The sequence below is a fragment of the Schistocerca cancellata genome, chromosome 11, assembly GCF_023864275.1.
Source record: "Schistocerca cancellata isolate TAMUIC-IGC-003103 chromosome 11, iqSchCanc2.1, whole genome shotgun sequence".
Lineage (NCBI taxonomy): Eukaryota > Metazoa > Arthropoda > Insecta > Orthoptera > Acrididae > Schistocerca > Schistocerca cancellata.
Window position 1 is genome coordinate 102,322,133 of NC_064636.1, and position 24,348 is coordinate 102,346,480.

Genomic DNA, 24,348 nt, shown 5'->3' on the forward strand with positions numbered 1-24,348 from the left:
AATGTTGAGTAGGTGCAGACTCCAACAGGTGACATCATTTCAGTAGAAGCAGTCCATTAATGGCATCCAGCAATGTTGAGTAGGTGCAGACACCATCAGGTGAGATCATTTCAGTAGAAGCAGTCCATCAGTGGCACCCAGCAATGTTGAGTAGGTGCAGACAGCAGTCCATAATATTCACTATCACTGATCACACTGTTCATCAGCAGAAATTAAAATGTCCTAGTGGCACCAATCATGTAGAAAAAGTACAAGTAACAGTCCATCATATTCACTATCACTGATCACACTGTTCATCAGCAGAAATTAAAATGTCCTAGTGGCACCAATCATGTAGAAAAAGTACAAGTAACAGTCCATAATATTCGCTATCACTGATCACACTGTTCATCAGCAGAAATTAAACATGTCCTAGTGGCACCAATCATGTAGAAAAAGTACAAGTAACAGTCCATAATATTTACTATCACTGATCACACAGTTCATCAGCAGAAATTAAACATGTCCTAGTGCCACCAATCATGTAGAAAAAGTACGAGTAACAGTCCATAATATTTACTATCAGTGATCACACAGTTCATCAGCAGAAATTAAACATGTCCTAGTGCCACCAATCATGTAGAAAAAGTACAAGTAACAGTCCATAATATTTACTATCACTGATCACATAGTTCATCAGCAGAAATTAAATATGTCCTAGTGGCACCAATGATGTAGAAAAAGTACAAGTAACAGTCCATAATATTCACTACCACTGATCACACTGTTCATCAGCAGAAATTAAACATGTCCTAGTGGCACCAGTCATGTAGAAAAAGTACAAGTAACAGTCCATCATATTCACTATCACTGATCACACTGTTCATCAGCAGAAATTAAACATGTCCTAGTGGCACCAATCATGTAGAAAAAGTACAAGTAACAGTCCATAATATTCGCTATCACTGATCACACTGTTCATCAGCAGAAATTAAACATGTCCTAGTGGCACCAATCATGTAGAAAAAGTACAAGTAACAGTCCATAATATTTACTATCACTGATCACACAGTTCATCAGCAGAAATTAAACATGTACTAGTGCCACCAATCATGTAGAAAAAGTACAAGTAACAGTCCATAATATTTACTATCACTGATCACACAGTTCATCAGCAGAAATTAAACATTTCTAAGTGTCACACATCATGTTGAAAAGTGCAGGTAACAGTTCATAATATTCACCATCACTACTCAGACAGTTCAAGCATGAACAATAGTTTGAATACACATACAAATGCTTTTACAATGCTCTTACACTAAACATACAAATCATAACAAACACACAAATGATATCAGATAATTGTCATATTACTATCACAAATACACATACATCAGTAAACCTATAATATTTATGGGTGTCAGTGCAAGCCACTACAAACAAATAAAATAATATTTAGGAAATAGGTGGGTAGGATTAGGAAAGGAAAACACACAAAACACACTCACTCATCTTTCATCCACATTAAGTACTACTGTGTAATTGAATAGTGTTAACTGTGTAAATTCAATTCTGTCAAAATTTTATGTTCAACTTGTGTATCAAGTGGTAGTGGCACCAATGTATAACAGTCAATCATAGTTAAGTCAACGTCATTGTCATCATGTCAAGACCAATGTTTGCCAAGCCAGATCGAAATGTACGGTTGCTGAACAACTGTCAGTGTGCCAAGATATGCAATGCTTCCTCTCTCCAAAAAAAAAAAAAAAAGTACATACTGCTTAGTGATTTAACAAAGTGTGTGTAGACAATCTTCCTTCCATTTTAGTGTTCTAGTCTGCTATCTTCATCCTCCTTGTTCCATATAGACCAACAACAAAAAAAATATGCACCTCACTTACTTTACCTCTTATCCACCAAAGCTCCAATCAACTTCATATAATCTCAATACCTCAATAATACCTCTTCAATACGTCGACATATAAACCTTAGCACCAATATCATTTCACTTCCATAACAACTGTTTCCTCAAGTCAGTTTCGTCGAACAAGTACAGATAAAATCCTAATGCAAACCTCCACATCCCATACAATCCGAAGACACACTGTCAACACACAACCTCTGTGTAATCCATCTGACCAAAAACTTCTACTCATTATGAATTATAAACAAAGAATGCATACATGACCTGTAATAGACTTAGTTCGAATAACTCTCAGTAATTAAGTACGATTACGGAGTGTGAATGATCCTAATATTTCACAGTGTGGACACCACTTCAAGAATTATGGCAAACAGAAGCAAACATGTGGAGTATTTCTTGTGTCAAGTGTCACTTCCTATTTCAATTGCTCACGAAAAATGCAGTGTAATAACTGTGTTGGTATGTCATGTCGTTAGCTTCCTTCCTATTGGCATACATTTATATAGCTTTCATAAAACCTCCAGCTCATGTGACTTCTATGAAGTTTCTTGTACTAATGTCGTTCGTCGAATTATAGCAGTTCATTTTCTTATCTTAAAAATATAAGGCACTGAGCGTAAGCAAAGCAAGCAATAGGGAGTAAATATACCAGTAGTGAACAGAATGTCAACAAGTGGATGCAGCACAATTCTTACAACGAGGCTCTGCCAAGCGAACAATCTGTAACTAATACCATAGTGTAACCTAAACTCTATGTTCATACACAGTACAACAGCATTTCTATATACCAAATTAAAGAGTAGTTGTGACAACAAACAGAAATGTATAAATATGCAATCCATACGCATAGCAGCAAACATATCTTACGTAATAAACAGGTCATCAGCATCGTATCACCGTAAGCAAATAAATGTTCATATGTAATTTTAATAAATAAACATGAAGGCGCAAGCAAATAAGTAAACATGAAGGCGCAAGCAGATAAATCACAAAGTATAACTTACATACCTAACCACATCAGCACAATTAATCAGGTGACAATTATAATTTAAATAAATAAGCACAGCATGCACATAATAAAAAAATATGACATCAGTGAAAAAGCCGTGCAGATTACTTTCTTCTTCGAAATGACATTTTTCCTGAAATTTTCTCGATAGCAAGTCGTCTTAACGTCGGACACGCACAGAATTTACCTGAAGTTCTTAAATATTTTATAGAACCGTATCCTGAAAAATACTGAATGTTAATAACATAATTCATCAAGTCACTATAGCTTTATACTGATTTTATTCGGAGAAAGACTGTGTATTTGTTTACGGCTGTCAGTGCATTCGCACTGAGCGCTCGATCAGCTGTAGGCGCGTGACGTAGAAAGCAATTGTTTGCGGTTAACGACTGCCTTGTGCGGCGCGCAGACTTGACTGTTGCTTTGAGTATGTGCCGCCGCCAAAACACAGCGCGGTATCCTTTGTACTCTCCGCGTGTTTACATCTAGCTGTTAGTTTCTCACAAGTATGTCATTCTACAAAAATTTTAACGTTTGATATATGATGTATTCCCTTAGAGCGTCGTGATTTAAGAGTTTCTACTTCAACAGTGTTATCATGAATAATTTTGCGAATTCTATATGGACCGTTATAAAGCAGAAAAAATTTCCGACACAAGCCTTTTCCTTTGTGAGACAAACGATGAGACTTAATTAACACCTTTTGACCAACTGACAAGATTTTAAAACGACCAGGATGCTTAGCTGATTTCTCTCTTCTAGCACCCGCAGATGCAATATTTTGCAGAGCCATGTTCACAACTTCAGAATGCCGCAGTTTCCGTGTAGGCGGAAAAGGAACGATTTCAGAAATGCGATTTGTCGGTGCTTTGTTTTTTAATATCAGTATAAGCGGTAAAGAAGTTGAATCATTAGGGAGTTCATTCAGAATGTTTTGAAAAATATGAAGATACTGATCCCAAGTTCTGTGATTCTGATGACAATAAAGACGACACAATTTATTGATTTCCTTCATCCATCTCTCTGAAGCGTTAGATTGAGGGTGAAAAAGTGAAATGAAAATTGGTTTAATCTTACGACGCCGTAGAGTACGAAGCCAAATTTTAGAACGAAACTGTGATCCATTATCTGATATAACCTTATCAACATGACCAACTTCTTTAAGAAAATGGTTAATGAAAGCATTAGATACTGAACGAGCTGTTGCTTTGCGTAACGGTGTAAAACACACATATTTTGATGTCAACTCCACTGCTACGAAAATGTACGCAAAACCATTAGTAGATCGAACCACTGGACCGAACAAATCAACTGCAGCCATGTCCTTTAATTTCGCTGGAATGATAGGAAACAACGGTGCTCTGTGAGAAACTGTTGGCGGCTTAGCGTTTTGACATAATTTGCATTTGGCCAGAACAGATCGAATACGTTTTTCCATATTATTGAAGTAGCAATTTTCTCGTAATTTATGAAAGCATTTTCTGGGACCAAAGTGTGCATAACTGAAATGCGTATACCAAATCAGCTTATTAACCCACTCATCAGGAATACAAACTAACCAAACAGAGTTGTCGACCGATTTTCGTTTAAAAAGAATGTCATTGCGAACTAAATAATGCTGTCTAATCGCTACGCTTTCCTTTCTCCTCCACTTCTCCTTAATGTCCTTCCAGATTGGATCCTTATTTTGCTCCTTAGCAATGTCCTGGAGCGAAGACGAAATAAAGTTCTCAAACGCAACACCTTGAATATACGTCAAACAATAATTGTTTTCCTTGCAGTCCTCTTCAGCACTTTGTTTCAAACCCATAGGTGCACGTGATAAAGCATCGGCAACAATATTTGAAGAACCCTGTATGTAAACAATACTAAAATTAAATTCCTGTAGGTACAACGCCCATCGTGACAATCTGCCATGAGTTAATTTTGTCGACATAAGAAATTCCAGAGCTCGATGATCGGTGTAAACCTTAGTATGTCTGCCAAACAAAAATGTCCGAAATTTTGTAAAAGCCCAAACAACAGCCAAAGCTTCAAGTTCCGTAATCGAATAATTCTTTTCTGATTTAGAGAGAACACGACTTCCAAATGCAATAGTTTTCTGGACTACAACGCCGTTTTCTTCTATCTCTTGAAATAAATGTGCACCTAGGCCTTTGTATGATGAATCCGTCGCCAAACAAAAATCTTTAGATAAATCCGGGTGTGAAAGAAGTGGAGCAGCAACTAAAGCATCACGAAGTTGTTCAAATTCTGACTGAGCTTCCTCATCCCAACACCAATTAGATTTCTTTCCAGATAGTTCACATAAACGAGGTGTGGCCAAATTGTCCAATTTAACAAAGCGTCTAAGAAAATTACAGACACCAAGGAAACTACGAACATCACGTTTTGTGGTAGGAACAGCATAATTACGAATAGCGTCAAGTTTTTCTGGATCAGGAAGAATACCTTCTGTAGAAATAATGTGACCGAGAAATTTCACCTGTGAACGATCAAATTCAGATTTCTCCAAGTTCACAGTAATGCCAACTCTTGCAAAGATACGTAACAATGAATCCAAAATTTTGTTGTGCTCACTCCAAGAATGTTTAGCAATAAGAATGTCGTCAACATATGAAGTAATATTGTCACGAAGATAAACAGGTAAAATTTCGTTTAAACTACGAATGAATGCTGCTGAAGATACAGTAAGTCCAAACGGTAATTTCCGAAACTGGTAACAGTTACCAAAGGCTAAAAAGGCAGTGTATTTTCTACAATCAGGGTGGAGTTCTATTTGCCAAAAACTTGCGCGCATGTCAATCGTGGATAAAACTTTAATTCCATGGAAATGTTGAAGAAGTTCATCTAAATTTTGTGGGCGGCCAGTTTCAGGAATGATGATGTTATTTATCTGTCTGGAATCCAGAACCAAACGAATTGACCCATCCTTTTTAAGAACAACGTGTAATGGGCTAGTATAAGGACTGACTGCAGGCTCAATAATGCCCTGATCTAACATGTACTGAAGTTCATTCTTAACCTTGTCTCTGTAAGCCAAAGGAATAGCGTACGTTTTCCCGCGAAATGGTGTGTGTTCTTTTACTTTAAATAAATATTGTAAGCCTTGTATAGTTCCTGTGTGATGACTAAATACTGTAGCATGTGAAGTCAAAATGTGGTGCAGCTCTTCTCTTGCAACGTCATCTGGCACTTCAGCTTTCTTAACCTTTTCATTAATTAATTCTTCGCTATTAATTATATCAGCCATCGCGTCTCTGTATCTATTGTCATTGTCATGAATAAACACATTGTAGTCATAATGCTCAACGAAAACATCAGAAGTAAGAAACCTTAAACATTTTGTATCTGACTCAGATCTTGCTAAACACTCGAAAAATTTCAAACATTTCGGTATTCCGGAAACAGTCAAATTCACACTTCCTTCTTTAAAGTTCAAAATTGCCTTATGTGCGTTAAGAAACTCCATACCTAATATAATTTGTGTACTGAGTAATGGAACAATAATAAAATTAGCAGAAAATTCGTATCCTTGACAATTGAAATTTAGGTTGGTCTGTTGTTTAACTTCTACACCTTTTCCAGAAATCGCTCCTCGAATTGTAGTTTTAGAAATAGGTAACAGAGGACAGGCAATAGTTCTTTCACATATACGAAAAACTGATTCACTAATGACGTTCAATGGGCTCCCAGAATCTAAAACTGCAGTGAACTTATTCTTACCCACACATACTTCAATAACAGGATGTAAAAATGCGTCTACATTATTTTCCTTTTCGTCTAACAAAATGTCTCTCATGTCTTCCAGGCGTACGTAGTGTAAAGCCGTAGTGTCATTACTTTCTGAACCGTCTATATTGCTGCCAGAAGCCGAAGCTGCTAGTCATTGTCGATTGTTTGCGTCACGTCTTTGATTATTCGCGTCATTTCGCGGATCCATTTCTACGATTTGGACTTGTCTCTCTGAGGTTCTGTCACGTGGAGGATGCCAATTAGGTCCCTCCTGTCTGTTAGATACAAATTCTTGGTTGTGTCTGTTATTAAAATTTCTGTTTTCCTGTCTGTCTGCATAACTACTTCTTGTGTAATTTCGACTGTCACTTCTGAAATTATTGTTGTATCTACTACCCTGGTTATTTCTGTAGTAAGAATTTCTATTACTGTATGAATAATTTCTGTCTTGATGATACCGATTACTGTTTCCGTATGATTGATCATTCCGGTAGGAATTACCGTTATTATAACTGTCTGTGTAATTTCTGTTAGAACGTCTGTTATTGTCATAAGGCTGGTATCTATTGTCCTGTCTGTTTCGTCTGTCATTCTCAAAATTACCGCTATAACGTCCGTTCCGATCACTATCTCTTTTCTCTGAAAATCTATCATAATTACTGTTACTGAAAAAATTACAGGTAGTCCCGTCGTCGTTGTCATACTCGAGTTCTTGCAACAAAGTCTTAAAAGTCTCAATGTCGTCTTTACATCTTCCGGCTAAAGCAATTTGTCTTATGGATTGTGGCAGCTTGGTTAAACAAATGCGAATTAATTCAGTCGGGGTATAAGGGTTGGAAAGGAACTGATTCTTTCAAATCATGTCTTCAAAATATTCTGCTGGCGTGCGGAACTCAGACTGTTTGAAATTACGCTGCATAATAAGACTGTGTTTGACTCTGTCTTGCGTGTTTTCGGACCAATATGCCGATAGAAATGCATGATAAAAATCATTCAGATTATTACAATCTCTAATAAGTGCGCGCATCCGCGTCGCCGGTTCGTTTTCTAAATATCCACACATAAATTCCAGTTTGTGACTTAGTGGCCAATTTGGTGGGAGTGCGTACATAAATTGATCTAACCATGCACACGGATGTATGTCATTCTTAGAATTGCGGAAGATCTTAAATTTCCGAACAGTCAAAAAGTGTTTATAGTCAAAGTTTTCGCCTCGTGGCGACAAAGACCTACCGCGTCTGTCCCAGTCCCAAGGTCGATTATTGTCAAGTTCGCGCGCCTGGCGATCTCTTGTTGCATCCCGTAAATGAAACAAATTATTTTCTTCAAACCCCTCTGCTATCTGTGATTCTAAATTTCTTCTACTGTCTTTACCTACGATTTCGCCTTCAATTTGTTTCACTTGCTTTCGTAATGCCTCAACTTCCCTTTTAACGCGTTCATTAAATTTTCCCTGATTTTCAACATGTTTATTTATGTTCTGATACTCTTCGGTTTCTGCAAATGGCAATGATGCTGTGTCATCTGAATCTTTGTCCCCATTTAAACTAAGACTTGTCAGTTTATCTAAAATCTCCTCAACTCTTTCCGATAAATCACCTATTTGTTCTTTCTGTTTATTTACGTCTTCCGTAAGTGTCGCGACTCGCGTTTCAGTATTAACGCATTTAGTAGTTAACTGTTCACACTGTTGCGTTAAGTTATTTATTCTGTCAATTGGTGCGGATTCCTCGATTCTCTCAAATATTTCTTTCTTATCGTGTGCACGTTGTAAATTTAACTCTGAAAATTTCTGTACTATCACGCGATCTTTTTCCTCCTGTTCTCTATCCTGTTCCCTTTGTCTAATCTCTACTGCAATTAATCTATTATTGTGAGAATTCAAAATCGGTTGTACTTCTTCTCTGATTTCTTTCTTTAATTCATCTTTCATATTTTTGAAACATGTCCCTATTCGTGAGTCTAACCGTGTTTCCATTGTTTCCATATCAGCTTCTAATCGTGTTGCCAAAGTTCCCATCTGTGATCCCAGTGAGTCTAACCGTGTTTCCATTGTTCCCCTATCAGTTTTAATTTCAGATCGCAAAGTTCCCATCTCAGTTTTAATTTTCCTATTTGTGAGTCTAACCGTGTTTTTAATTCTGATCCCAAATTTAATATTACACCCATCAACTGCTCCATGTTAGCCGGTTCGAAATTCTTTTCGCCTCTAACATTTCCCGCAAAGTCAGTTTCCTTCGTCATAGCTGTAAAGCTATCTGTGTTCGATACTATTCCAGAATCTTCTGTCGTTAATCTCGGATTCTGTGAATTTTATGATTGAGAAAAATTTTGAAATGGTTCCGGACTATTTTCCCGACTTATTACATCGTTTTCCACTTCATTATTCATCACACTGTTCTCCTGTGTTGGCGAGTTCGCCATGTTAACAATTTCGTCATTTTCACTATCCATCATTTTTGCCTTTTTCATCGATCGCGTAATCATTTACAAAACATACAAAACTCGTCACTATATGAAAATTACACACAATGACACTTTATCACCAACAATATCAATCACACGAAATGCTTCCTTCAAACACGATTAACGAACAATCGAAGAATAACAATCACCAAATCTACACATGCAAAATAGACTACAATTACTAAACTACAAATTACTGCAACAATACTACTGTCTACTATTTTTGCAATCAGAAGAATTCCAAGGGACGATCCTGGCAGGGTCGCCACGTGCATGGGGGCTTAATTAAAATAAATATGAATGCAAATATTTTTAGTAGCTGTATGTCCGATTACGCTGTTTCGTAAACGGCTGGCCCTGACTAGTATTAGTACGCAATCTGACTGCCTAGAATGACAACAAAGAATGTAAGAAAATTTTCGTTAACACACTTAATTAATTAAGTCCCCAGCAACTATAAAATCTACAAAGCCAACATAGCACAAGTGTAGCTGTTCTGTGTGTGGAAGTATGACTCAACGTACACATCTGGCACGGTTCTTCTTCAACAAGACAAGAAGTTTTAAATACCATTTATACTGAGGTGATAAAAGAAAATTAGAAATACTGTAATTGTGCAAGAAAACCAAAATTACACTCTAATACAAGAACACACGCCAGATGCTTTGTTGACTGAACCTGTAATGACACATCATTCAGGTCACTGAAAGAATAAAAGAATAAAAGAAAATACCTCCATATATATTGACGAAATGCACTCTGACCATTACAATATCTCCATTAGAACAACATCTGCTATCTCTCCCATCAAACCACTGCATAAAACATGGGACAACACTCTCCACTACCACATCTCACTCTGACTTCACGACAAGCAGTGTCCACCACAACTTCTCGGTAAGAACTGCCTGCCGCTACGTCTCAATAAGCACTGCCAGTGGAGGCGGCGGAACAATACTCTCTGGCGCGATCTTTGGCGCTGTGGCTCAGTGTAGCCACCTTTCAATAGCAAACAAATTGGCAAAGCAACAAACTTGTTTCAGCCATAAAGTTACATGACTTATATATAAATCCAATTTGGTGGCATCTCTAACTAGGAAAAATTTTCTTCCTCCTTATCTCAAGTTCCTCAGACCCGTGACACCTGATCAGAAGCAATGTACATGTAATGCAGAAAACAGTTCCCTCGGTGAATGTCTCAGGGTAGGCACGATTAAACTTGACCGGCCGCCTTGGCCGAGTGGGTCTAGGCGCTTCAATCCGGAACCGTGCGCGTGCTACGGTCGCAGGTTCGAATCCTGCCTCGGGCATGGGTGTGTGTGATGTCCTTAGGTTAGTTAGGTTTAAGTAGTTCTAAGTTCTATTGGACTGGTGACCTCCGATGTCAAGTCCCATAGTGCTCAGAGCCATTTGAACCATTTTTGATTAAACTTGAAACCAAGATGCCTCTCCTATTCCATGAAACCTTAATGTTTTATTGACTGCTGTACAGATTTCCATGTAAATTCGTCTCAAAAACATTTCACACAATAGAATGCCCCGTGAGTAGCTGCTGCTGTAATCAGGTACTATTCCCTTAAAGGGGACAAAGTAGGAATGCTGACGAGACGGACAGGTTTATGTTTCACGGTTTATGTTTCCATCTAGGATCATACACTGAAGCGCCAAAGAACCTGCTATAGACTTGCGTATTGAAATACAGAGTAACGCAGTCAGAAAACGGCGCTTCGGTCGGCAACTTGTATGTAACACAAGTGTGTGGCGCAGTTGTTGGATCGGTTACTGATGCTACAACGGCAGGTTACAAACATTTAAGTGAGCTTGAACGTGGTGTTATAGTCGGAGCACGAGCAATGGAATACAGCATCTCCGAGGTGGCGGTGAAGTGGGGAGATTGCAGTACGTCAATTTCACGAGTGTACGTCGAATATTAGGAATCCAGTAAAACATCAGGTCTCCGACATCGTTGCACCGGAAAAAGATCCTGCAGGAACGGGACGAACGACGACCGAAGAGAATCGTTGAATGTGACAGAAGTGCAACCCTTCGGCAAATTGCAGCAGATATCATTGCTGGGCCATCAACAAGTATCAGCGTGTGAAACGTTCAGTGAAACATCACCCATACGGGCTTTCGGAAAACTTTTGTGACTGCGCGACGCAAAGCCTCAGGCCTCGCTTGAGCCCGTCAGCACTGACAGTAGACTGCTGATGACTGGAAACACGTTGTCTGGTCGGACGAGCGTCGTTTGAATTTGTATCGCGCAGTTGGTCGAGTATGTGTATGAAGACAACCTCTTCAAACGGTATACCATGTGTGTCAGCAGGGGACTGTTCAAGCTGGCGGAAGGTCTGTAATGTTGCGGGGTGAGTGCAGTTGGAGTGATATGGGTCCCCTTATACGTCTAGATGCGACTCTCGAGGCATGACACGTACGTAACCATCCTCTCTGATCTCCTGCATCAATTCGTGTCCACTGTGCATTCCGACGGACGTGAGCAATTCCAGCAGGACAATGGGACCTGACACACGTCCAGGATTGCTACAGAGTAGCTCCAGGAAAACTCCTCCGAGTTTAGACACTTCCACTGGCCACCAGACTCCCCAGACATTAATATTATAGAGCTTATTCGGGATGCCTTGCAACGTGTTGTTCAGAAGAGATCTCCACTTCCTCGTACTCTTACAGATTTAAGGACAGCCCTGCAGGATTCTTGGTGCCAATTCTCTCCAGCACTACCTCAGACATTAGTCGAGTCCATGCCTCACCCTGTTGCTTCACTCCTGCGTGCTTGTGGAGGCGGCACACAATATTAGGCGGGTGTACCAGTTTCTCTGGGTCTTCAGTGTAACAAGACCAACATATATTACTCCTACTTTTGAAGCGCTGGTAGGTTAGCATAGGCAAAGCTGAGAAACTGAATTACCGAATATCTGTTAGGTTTTTTCACAGTTGTGTCGCGTGAGCTGTCCTGCGATGCACTTTGAGCAATCTGCACGGAACACAGTAAATAACACGAGAGCAATTATTTGATCTCTGAGTAACAGTGACGGCAACGTCCTCTGAGCTTATCCTGCTCGCGGCAGACACTGCAAATGGGTCTGCTACTTAAGTGAAGGACATCTTTCGATTGAAAGGTATGGAATTTGTGCTTTATTTCAAGCATCTGTCCATGTTGATAACTCTATGCTTGCAACAATTTGTTACTGTGACGTCTTCCAGCGGCAGCAAAATCGTTTTTTGGAATTTTTAAAGGAGAAAGACATTGTCGAAGAGAAAAGTCGTGTAACACAGCCTCTACTCACCTCGGACTCGGGGAGAAGTGACGTCACGGAGTGGGCTCAGCGGGCAGAACGCTGGTGCAGCAGTGTGGGGCGGACAGCCTGCCCGCCGCTTATATGGCCGGCGGCGGGTGACGTCACTGCCTGCCTGCTGCTGCACGCGTCACCGACGGCTGGTGACGGCCCGTATCAGGCGATCCCTAATCTAAAGTGCGCCGAGTCGTCGGGCTTACATTGTACAGCCAGCCTCCTGTTGCCGAGTGACGCCCCTGACCCTGGGAAATCGAAAATTTCGACACGGGTTCTTTGTCCGATTGAAACTTGGGACTTCCTTAGAGATAACTTTCCACACAGTCTGTATCTGAACAGACTCAAACAGTTTATTTTCGCATTGTCTTCAGGACAGCTGCGGTTGTACTTCTGATGGTTGCAAGTCAGTTCTCTTTGACTCGAATGAATAGACGGAAGTGAAATCCACACAGTAGGCATAAATAATACACGTAGTGTTTTCGGATCCTCACACTGGTGCAGGGCTCAATTTCAGCCGAACGCGTTCCGACACCTCCCAGAGACCTTTTTTTTTCCTTTTACAGTTCAGCACCGGAGATTTGAAATAGTACGCGTGTATTAAATCACAACGTAACGATAAGTTACAAGTTACAAGTGAACGTGACAATGGGACACCAACGTGATGTGATGGGCAGGAGGTACTGCGTGTGTGTGTGTGTGTGTGTGTGTGTGTGTGTGTGTGTGCGCACGTACAGTACACCCAAGATACGTTGAGTATCATTCCAAAGTTGTGATCGGTACATATCGCCTTTTATTTACGACTGCCTACAACCTCAGCGGTGTAGTAGCAAGGCGACGTGTCATGTTATGTGTGTCAATGGCAAATAAATAATGTAAGCCGTTTTTGAATGTCAACGTCTGTACAATGTGCTTTCACGACATCAATTTATTCCGTGACGTAATTTATGTCATAACTACTAATAAAATGTGCGTATGGAGCACGCATGACTAAAAGTTGGCAGCCTTTCGAGACGATACGTCCCTTTGTCCACAGAACTCTTGACCTTTAAGCTCCCACAGGGGGCAAATTTCAACTCCCAATGCAGAACGGAGGTGTATATGTTTGACCCATAAGTCTATCTGTCTGTCTGTCTGCCCCTACATTCTCAAATGAAAGTTCCAATTTTAAAGCACTTTTTTAATTTGAAAGCTGGTTTAATCTGGACGGTTCTTACCTATAGTTCTGAAAGTCTGTTCAGCCGTTTAAATTTCATCAGCTACATGAAGTAAAAATGTTTTCCGCCAGCGTGCTCTCTTGAAATACCTTACGTAGTCCATAAGAACTGCACCACGTTATGTAGTACCAGGTTGTAGAGCTCAAAAAGATGTATCTAAATAAAAAGATTACGGTTGAACGACAATGATGATTTTTGTCTTCTGAAGTCGCCTGTTTCTGCACCTACAAAGCAGAAAAAGTGTGATTGTGACTCAACTGTCAAAGACAAACATATGCTCTCGTCGAATTTTGTGGTTCTTTTTGAGGTCTACAATTCATTACTAAATCAAATGATTTTCCTGTAATAGTTCAAGCAGCGTACTGCAAGAGAGCGCTACGGCAGCCCACTTTCTTGCGACTTCACTTGCAATTATACCCACAGCTTATTTCTTGTGCTAGCTAAAGTAGCCAAATATATACTAATACATAGTAAAATAATATATCTGTCAGTTAAATAAAGAAACATGTAAATCGCATAAGTGGTTCTCGAGTTATAATGGCCCATCTGTGTGTCTGTTTGTGAATTCAGTCTCTGTAGTCCAGGATTCAGACGGGTCGTGACCACGGCTTTTTCTGTTCGAATCAGTTTGCCTTGTAAGCCATCGCTGCCTCACAGAGAAGCCAACAGACAGTCCAACAGCTGCCTTCGGAATTCACATTCAACAACATTACTCACTCACTCTATGTACGTCAGTCGCTTGCAGCTCAGTTGCTGATCTGCTCAGAAGCGGCAGCATTGTTTCGGTCTGTTCGTAGTGTTTATTCACACATTGTGACTGTGAGTGGACACGAGAGTTCAATAGTTACGTGTACCTCTACAAAAAATAAGTGGCTTCTTCAAACCTAAAAGACAAAAAGTTAGTGACAGCAACGAAAACGGCAGCCACGTCTTCAACTGTGGCTGGAGAAGAAGATGCAAACAGCAAAGCAGACGGTTCTTCTCCTACGTCGTCGTCGCTAAATGATAATTTCTGTAAGTTGGTGGATATGGATATGGGCAAAACATCTATAGACGGTAATGAAAATTGTAATGATGATGAAAAGCCAGATTGTTGGTCTATCGAACAATGTACAGATTATAAAGTTAAAAACCCGTGGTTAATTATTAAAAAAGCTAGTTTGTGGAAGTGTATCTGCACCGGGTGCCCAAAAAACGAAAGCGTTAAAACTGGGCGAGCAATGCATTTTAGGACCTGTAAGCTCATATGGAACAAACAAAAAAGATCGACTAACGTCTCTTAGGAAAAAACTATTTGATAACCGCACATCTCAAGCTCACGGTTTAGCGAACAAAATCCAGACTAACGCAGAAAAACGTCACATTCAGAACCCAGTTGCTTCAATGGTACAGGAACAACAAGTAGTTACGAAGCGTGTATTTCGCACAGCTTATAAGCAAGCAGAGTTAAACAGACCGTTTTATGAGTTTGAGACAGAAATTGATCTCCAAATTAAAAATGGTTTGGATATGGGACGAATACCACATTAAAATGTTGCTTGCTCTAATATAGTGCTTCATATTTCTGACCAGATGACATCAGATCCAATAAATAAATTACTAAAGAGTGATTCCAAATTTTCACTTCTTTTGGATGAAGTCAAGAACACTTTGTATACCTTAGAACCTTGTTAAAAGGAATGGGAAACCCCATGACAATTTTTTGACGATTTTTGAGCTACATGACAAAACAGCATCTGGTATCTTGAAAGAACTTTTAAAGTAGTTGGAATCCATAGGTCTAGGCTGTGACTTTTTGAAAGACCATTTAATCGATTTGACTTGCAAAGGAGCTTCTGTCATGTTAGGAAAAAAGTCTGGCTTCGCAAAGCAGGTGTTGGAAATGTTTCCAAAATTATTCACCTGGCATTGTTTGAATCGTCGTATAGAACTCGCCGTGCACGACAGGATAGAAGAAGTGGCGGGAATTAATCACTTTAAAATATTCATGGATAAAGTTAGAAATATGTTCAGCTGCTCTCCGAAAAACAGCAGGGAGCTGGCAGTTGTTGCTAAAGGTTTTCAGCAAGAAATTTTGAAAATCGATCATGTGCTTGAGACTCGTTGGGTGGCCTCCCGTTTATTGCCATGGCTCTGTACAATCATTTTTTAGAAGCATCAGAGGACACGCGACGGGACTCAAAACAACGGCCTACTTACAAAGGGCTTTGTAACACATTGTCATCGACATCTTTAGTCTCCAACCTAGCTGTAATGTATAATGTCTTTGAAGAGTTCGCCGATCTATCCCTACAGCTGCAAAGATCAAGTGCAAACCTTGTTCAAGCTCACTACGACATTACACTTTTCATAAAAGTGTTTGAAAGTCGGGTTGATGCAATGGGATAACATGCAAATGTAGCTAACATTGTAATGGAAAATATGAACTTTCAATGTGTCGAACTTCCTGAAAGAACAAATATTTCTAAGATTTCTGATAAACAGTTTTGTCGCAGCTTGGCAAATAATTTGTCATACAGGCTGTTATCAACAGTGAATGCATCTGAAAGCTACGATGTTGTTATGAATGACATGAAGGTCATTCATTCCAAATTATGGCCTCATAACATATCGATCACTTACGGAGAAAATGAGATTTTTCGAACGTGTGAAAGATTGAAGATTAATAGTCCTCGTGAAATAATAAAGGACTTCAGGGAGTACAAACAGCGTATGAAACTAGAACTAAGCGGAGAAACGCCAACTATTCTTGTACACCCACCAATGTTCAAAACATTCTTATCAGTAATAAACAGCATTGCAGTGTCGAGTGCGGAGTGTTAGCGTGGCTTTTCTGCAATGAACTTAATTATGACACCACTGAGATCTTCACTCTACATCAGCACTGTTTGTAGTTTTTTCACGCATCAGACTTCTGCGACCACCTGCAGCTAGATACGAACGTGGGCGTCATGTAAAGTCTTGGCTGGCGAAGGGATATCATTCTGCACTTGCTACACAGTCAAAGGCACCAAGTGATGAAGTGTATAATGAACACAATATTGTACTATGGAAATGTTTTTCTTAATCCATCTCAAACTGTTCGTGATTGATCGTGTTTGAATAATTTCGCAATACTTACTTTTTCTCCCTTTGTTTGAGCCACTGAGTATGAACTTAGTTAAAGTTATGAGCTCAGTTAGAATTCAATACTTTCTACAAAGGTACTTTTTAACAATAAATATACGACGTATATTCTGCATAAATTGACTGGTCATATGCCACTGAGTTTTGTCAGAGTAACAGATGGTTGTCTTAAAGGGAAGTATTTAAAAAACGTTGGATACCCTTAGGTCAAAGATATATACCGCATGTTGACAGGACTTGTTATTTTATGAGTGAAGGGAAACTAAAATCGTATTTCTGACTACAAAATCGTAATCTCAAAATTGTTCTACTCCACTACGGTTCAGCACTGAAATCCCAACTCCCGTACTTCCAACTGTCAACGGCTCTGCAACTCTTTCTGGTCAGCTGAAAAAGTTCCTGTAGTTATTTTAAGCAGGGGGGAGTACAGCAATACGTCACGACATTCAAGTGTGTGTGTCCCTGATGCTGTTATGTCGATAATTTGTTCCTTCGTGTTGTCAGTCTTGACTTAGAACTCGAGCGGGTCATCATTCAAATGTCTCTCGCGCTAAGAAGTGTTGTTTTGCATGCGAATGCTCAATACCATTAATTTTGGAATGAGCAGTTTATATTATAAGTTCGTTTCCATGGGTTTCTAAGGGAACCTTTTAAGATTATGGAACACTGTTTCAAACAGCCTATAGAATCGTCAAGACAGAGACTGGTGTTTGGCGGAGGAAGGTGTGAGCTCTCTACCAATCTTATCCACTTCCTGTCTTATTCCTGTGGTGCGGCTATCGAGGGACAGATGTCTGTCTGCACGCCTCGGCCTGGCTTCTGTAAAGGTATTTCAGTACTGGCGCCGTAAGGAGATGAGAATCTCTCCTTTGAACAGATTGATATTTGCGTCTTCTTTGTTAAGAAAAAGATGCAGCGTCCATCTCGGTGGTAAAGAATGCTGTATAATACAATCATGAATAATGTCGCCGTCTTATCCGAAAGTTGAAGGTTGTGGTGTACCGAGGTATCATTTCCAGGCTGAGCAGTTTAGAAATCAACGACAGTGCGTCCCTTTCCAGAAGATGTATTGTGGAACTTCTGCACATACATCAGCCAAGAATCACAGAGAAAGTGTTGAAGAAGAGTGAAAAATTGATAGCGGCTTTAGGGGAAATATTAGAATACGGATGCGCGGTCATATTTCTCTTCGTACATATCTCCTTTCGGCGTGGGCGTGTCTATATTGTCTATCTGCCCCATAGAACGTTCCGATACTTATTAGATGACATGTACGTCATGGCTGAACCAAAGTAAGATCTGTAACACCTCCGACATCACTGTTTTGACTCTCCTGGTCGTATGAGGGGCAAACGACGGAGAAAACAGTTCCACACCCTACAGTGTAAACTGGTTTCCGAAATTCAGACAATTGGATTTCGCGAGGACGGCGTCGACTTTTTTCAAAACGTGCCGAATTAGCATCTCCATTACACCAGCGTAAGAGGTCTGCCGGACCGTTACGGTGCCAGCAGAGCGCCTAAGAATTCGTCCCAAGGCTTCTGTGGCGGCCGCTCGACGTGGATGGAGACGCCGAGGCAGTGCTGTACAGAGCGTAGCGCCGGAGGTCAGCGCAGGGTCGTAGCCCAACACGTGCACTGCAGGCCTCTGGAAGCCACCCGACCAACCCAAGTCTTGCTTCCCCATCCCTCGTTAGTTAATTGTACATTTGTTTCCATTTTACATCGCTTTGTGGTTTTTTCGCCTCCCCACTCCAAGTATTCACTCAATGCTATTGGCTTAAAACTTTGGAGACTGGCGTTCTAATCGCATAACAAACGACTTTTTGCTGTTGTTTACAGGTACTGTTACCGTATTAGGCTACATCTAAGTGGTACTGCATGTCAGTAAACGAAGTGAAAAAAGCTCCATTGCTGTTCACATTTCGATATAGTCTTCTAGCAACGACACATTCTTCGTCTAAGGAACAGATGATTGCGTCTTACAAATCTTTTATGTACTGTCTTTTATAGATCAGGGTCGGAGTGTGACTGTTGTTTACATTGAGCTTTCGCGGTGTAACGTACTAGATCACTCAAACGTTTCCCGAGCTAGTGACAAATCTACCAAGACACTGAACATGATCGTCGACAGCGAGCTATGGTCTCGAATACCTTTAGCGCATTTGGGAGAGACAATCTTCCTACGCACCTGCGCCGTATAACCGAGTGAGAAACGTGTGTGACGTGCAGGTAGTGGACCGCTTATGAAGGGCGAAGCGGGGAGACACTCTGGACTCACATTCGGGAGGACAGTGGTTCGACTTCCTGTCGGGTTGCCATGTTCAGGCTTTCCTCGGTTTCTCGCAGATCGCGTCAAGTTGACGACTCCTGCTCGTATACTGCCACGGATTCTGACACACCCATCCGGAAATATGGCACCAATTATCGTGAATGCCATTACAGCTCCTTTTAAAAGAGCACGTGTTGTTTCCTTCCCCACACTCCTCTGACCGTAGCCCGTGTTCCGTCTCTGACGACCCTACCGTAGACGGCAGTTCCCCACGCCGTGCGAAGCGACCTTCACGCGCCTCAGAACGTGCACGACGACACGTCGCCGGACTGGCGTTCACAGGTGTCGGGAATTCCGATAAGGTGGCCTCGCATTTTAGCTTATCGCTTGTTGTCAGCTCACTCACATTTCTAGATAAACGCGTTTTAACGCGACAGTACAGACTGATATCAATCAGAGAAAATGGGTCACCCCTTTCCCTAAATAATTTACAATTTTTTCACAGCAAATGCCGTGGTGTACGAGTTCTCGGAAGGATTACTGGAGCAGTGACAAGTATCGCGGCTGAGAACCCGGCTGACATTCGCTCGAGTCTAGCGCACCACGCCTTCTGAGGGGACGCGCGACAACACCTGTCCCGACAGGGGTGCGGCGCGCACGCCTGCCGGCGCTCCTGAGGAGGGGGGGAGGGGCGGCCGCTGCCACACGCAGTGAACGCCGAGGTGACGACGCGTCTCTGGACCACGTCGCACTGGGATGTGTCGGACGTGCTGCACACCGAAATAAACCGTGCTGCAACGTGGCGAACAATAATAGTAACAAGTCACAGCAGCCTCGAAATTAACGGCGGGATAGCGCTAGGTGACGATCAGTTTGGCTTTAGGAAAAGTATAGGGACGAGAGAGGCAATTCTGACGTTACGGCTAATAATGGAAGCAAGGCTAAAGAAAAATCAAGACACTTTCATAGGATTTGTCGACCTGGAAAAATCGTTCGACAATATAAAATGGTGCAAGCTGTTCGAGGTTCTGAAAAAAGTTGGGGTAAGTTATAGGGAGAGACGGGTCACATACAATATGTACAACAACCGAGAGGGAATAATAAGAGTGGACGATCAAGAACGAAGTGCTCGTATTAAGAAGGGTGTAAGACAAGGCTGTAGCCTTTTGCCCCTACTCTTCAATCTGTACATCGAGGAAGCAATGATGGAAACAAAAGAAAGGTTCAGGAGTGGAATTAAAATACAAGAGGAAAGGATATCAATGATACGATTCGCTGATGACATTGCTATCCTGACTGAAAGTGAAGAAGAATTAAACGATCTGCTGAAAGGAATGAACAGTCTAATGAGTACACAGTATGGTTTGAGAGTAAATCGGAGAAAGACGAAGGTAATGAGAAGTAGTAGAAATGAGAACAGCGAGAAACTTAACATCAGGATTGATGGTCGCGAAGTCAATGAAGTTAAGGAATTCTGCTACCTAGGCAGTAAAATAACCAATGACGAACGGAGCAAGGAGGACATCAAAAGCAGACTCGCTATGGCAAAAAAGGCATTTCTGGCCAAGAGAAGAATATCAAATACCGGCCTTAGTTTGAGGAAGAAATTTCTGAGGATGTACGTCTGGAGTACAGCATTGTATGGTAGTGAAACATGGACTGTGGGAAAACCGGAACAGAAGAGAATCGAAACATTTGAGATGTGGTGCTATAGACGAATGTTGAAAATTAGGTGGACTGATAAGGTAAGGAATGAGGAGCTTCTACGCAGAATCGGAGAGGAAAGGAATATGTGGAAAACACTGATAAGGAGAAGGGACAGGATGATAGAACATCTGCTAAGACATGAGGGAATGACTTCCATGGTATTAGAGAGAGCTGTAGAGGGCAAAAACTGTAGAGGAAGACAGAGATTGGAATACGTCAAGCAAATAATTGAGGACGTAGATTGCAAGTGCTACTCTGAGATGAAGAGGTTAGCGCAGGAAAGAAATTCGTGGCGGTCCGCATCAAACCAGTCAGTAGACTGGCACATCAGCTGAAACAAGCCCAAATGAATCTGTGACGCACCAAATACCGACGCTTGCAAATTTGTACATGCATAATATGGTTGGTTCAAATGGCTCTGACCACTATGAGACTTAACTTCTCAGGTCATCAGTCCCATAGAACTAACATAAAGACATCACACACATCCACGCCCGAGGCAGGAACCGTAGCGGTCGCGCGGTTCCGGACTGTTGCGCCTAGAACCGCTCGGCCACCCCGGCCGGCACATTCATAATATAATTCTTTACTTTCGTGTAGCTGTACGTTTTTTTGGCCGTGAGACTTGCGGCTGGTTCGATGTGCGTCTCCACGAAATGCTCTCCTGTGGGAACTTCTTTATCTCGGAGTACCACTTGCGATCAACATCCTCAGTTATTCGTTGGGTATATTCCAATCTCGGTCTTCCTCTACAGTTTTTACCCTCTACAGCTCCTTCAAGTGTCACGGCCTTTATTCGTCGATGTCTTAAGAAATGTCCCCTCATCCTGTCCACTCATTTTCCAATATTTGCGACCTGTTGCATTTCTCAGCATTCCTACTCAGAACCTCCTTTTATCTTACAAGTCCACTCGATTTTCAGAACTTGTTTTCGGCACCCCACCAGAAACGCGTACATTCTCTTTTTTCTGATTTATTCCACACTGCATGAGTCACTTCCTCAGAAATCTCCTCTTCAAATGAAGGTCAGTGTTGGATAGCAGTAGACTTCTTTTTTCGTGTGAGTCTGCTTCCGCCGTCTGTCAGTTTGCTTCTAATGTAGCGAAACTGCTTTACTTTGTCTACTTTGTTGCCTGTCCCATCTCACTCCTCCCAGTTTTCATATTGACTTTATCGCCAATCTCACAACTGATACACCTTATTTCTTTCGTATTTTTTCTGTTTTCCTTTCAATCCACACTGTGTCGTTAGCAGAGCGTTCATTCCATTTAACATGTCTTGAAATTGAAACTTCCTGGAAGATTAAAACTGTGTGCCCGACCGAGACTCGAACTCGGGACCTTTGCCTTTCGCGGGCAAGTGCTCTACCATCTGAGCTACCAAAGCACGACTCACGCCCCGTCCTCACAGCTTTACTTCTGCTAGTATCTCGTCTCCTACCTTCCAAACTTTACAGAAGCTCTCCTGCGAACCTTGCAGAACTAGCACTCCTGAAGGAAAGGATACTGCGGAGACATGGCTTAGCCACAGCCTGGGGGATGTTTCCAGAATGAGATGTCTTGCAATTCTTTCTATCGCTGAGGATAGCAATGTCATTTGCGAATCTTGTTATAGACAACATTTCATCCTGAATTTTAATCACAGTCCTGAATCTCTCTTTCATTGATGTCATTATGTGTACCCTGAACAATAAGACTACACAAATATCCCTCTCTTATCACCTTCATAACTGGAGCACTTCCTCACACATACTATATACTACCCACCTCTTGTCATGGTTTAGACGCAGTGTAGGGCGGACTCCCTGTAGACGTCCATCGCCCGTCTCCTGTTGCTGCTGTTTGCCTGTGCGCTTATTCCCTCTCACTGTGCTGCCATCGTCTCAGACAGAGCACTTACAAGTGTCTCGTCCACGAGTCGTTCCCCACGTACCGTTTTGAGGCGGTGCTGGCCTCAGGACAGGACTGCTGATTCTGTGCTGTTTGATAGGTGTAAGCAGTGAAATTAGATTCTGTTATCCCACCCGGCAATGTCGGACGTGGCGCTGTGCTGTGGCATTAGCCGACAGGCAGTCGTCACGTATGCAGAGCGACATCTTTTACCACCGCACTGCATCAGCTTTGAGCAGGTTGTTCTGGCGACTTTGGGACATTAGATCACTCGCAGCAAGGACACCAGATCGTGGTAGACCTCGCACAGGTCACGTGTCACATATAGTGGGGGAGGGGGTCGTGGGGGTGGCGAAGGTAGCAATGACCAGAAGATGGTCCTGCAAAAAGTGTGTGAATAACTGGAGTTGTTGAGGGAGCTATGCACGCACTTGGATGGTCGGTTCTGTGTAGAGAGCTACTTGATCCGTATCACTTACAGCATGTGCGAGCTCTCGACTGATGAGACCGGTGTGCTAGATTGGAGTTCTCCCACTGGATGCTAAGACCGTGCACTGAAGATCGACAGTTCACAACTTGCATTTTATTTCTGCATGAGGAGAGGTTTACGTACAGGTGAGACAATAAATAACCACAATAACCGAGTTTGGGCAGATGTAAATCCTCTAGTGCCAATGGGAGCAGAGACCAAGTCCACTCTATTACAAAGACTCCCCAGGCCATGCACGTCACTGCACAAGTTAACAGGTGCTGCTTGTAAGCAGTTTCTGCGCCCCCGTTTTTCAAGCCTCGTACGGCAGAAGACAATACGGGCAGGTGGAGGGGGGAGGGGCCCAGCAGCGTGGCCTCCCTCTCCAGCAGAGCTCTGGCCGCGTGGGCGTTCCAGCTGTGGCTCTGCTGCACGCCGAACTGGAAGCTGAGTCCCCAGCACGGGAACAGACCTGACAGCAGCCTGGCTGTAGCCCGCCCACTTAGGCCTACTTAAGTTTCGCTGTGATTACGTACACAGAGTAATTCGGTATGGCGGCAGTTGCCAGTTATTTGGAACAAAACGATATCAGAAAGTACGCAACTAATGGCCAAAATGGTAATTTATTGTACTGTCTTTGTCGAGACTTAGGTAAAATAACTGTAATTACTAAGTTCAGCTTTGATTCGTTACCTGGGATAATGGTTCATAACTATTCATTAGCCGAAAGTAAGGTTGACTATTATTCTTATTTCAAAGGAAAATCAAATAATAAATCAAAACAGTCGCCAAACCTAGTGCACATAATCTGTTTCTGAATTAATCAACTATAATTACAATTATGTACACAAAACAGTCTGCCCTACTCATTCTGAAGGTGTCAGTCCCTACACGTACAGAGAAAATCTTTGTCCTTGTGAAAAAGTAAAATTCAGTTAGGTGAAAACTTTGAAGCATATACTTCGTTTCGTTTTATGTGGAGATTAGTAGATCGATAATCGAATGAGTAATTGACGTATACAACATGATAATGAACTGTGTAACCTCGTTTCTACTGTAACTGCCAAAAACTCTAATACAGTTTTCAGATATCTGAATGTCATTAACAACATTGTTTTAATGTAATGATATGGCGTATAAATAGACAATGAAACACTTTTTCGATGCTGCAATGCAGTAGCCAAGAAATATACATAAACAAGGCCAAAAATTCATTAACATTCTTAAGTAAAATAATAAATTAATGAA

The 24,348-nt window shown here is 41.5% G+C and overlaps 2 protein-coding genes across 2 annotated transcripts in view; both read right to left on the reverse strand.

The window, feature by feature from the left end:
• LOC126108888 (TD and POZ domain-containing protein 1-like) overlaps window positions 1-12,467 on the reverse strand; it is a 33,216-nt gene extending 20,749 nt beyond the window's left edge. The window contains exon 1 of the mRNA XM_049914250.1: window positions 12,419-12,467. The gene's annotated coding sequence lies outside the window, so the exon portion shown is untranslated. The remainder of the gene's footprint in view (window positions 1-12,418) is intronic.
• The window catches only part of LOC126108273 (uncharacterized), a 271,988-nt gene that overhangs the window by 145,853 nt on the left and 101,787 nt on the right, over window positions 1-24,348 (reverse strand). The window lies entirely within an intron of this gene.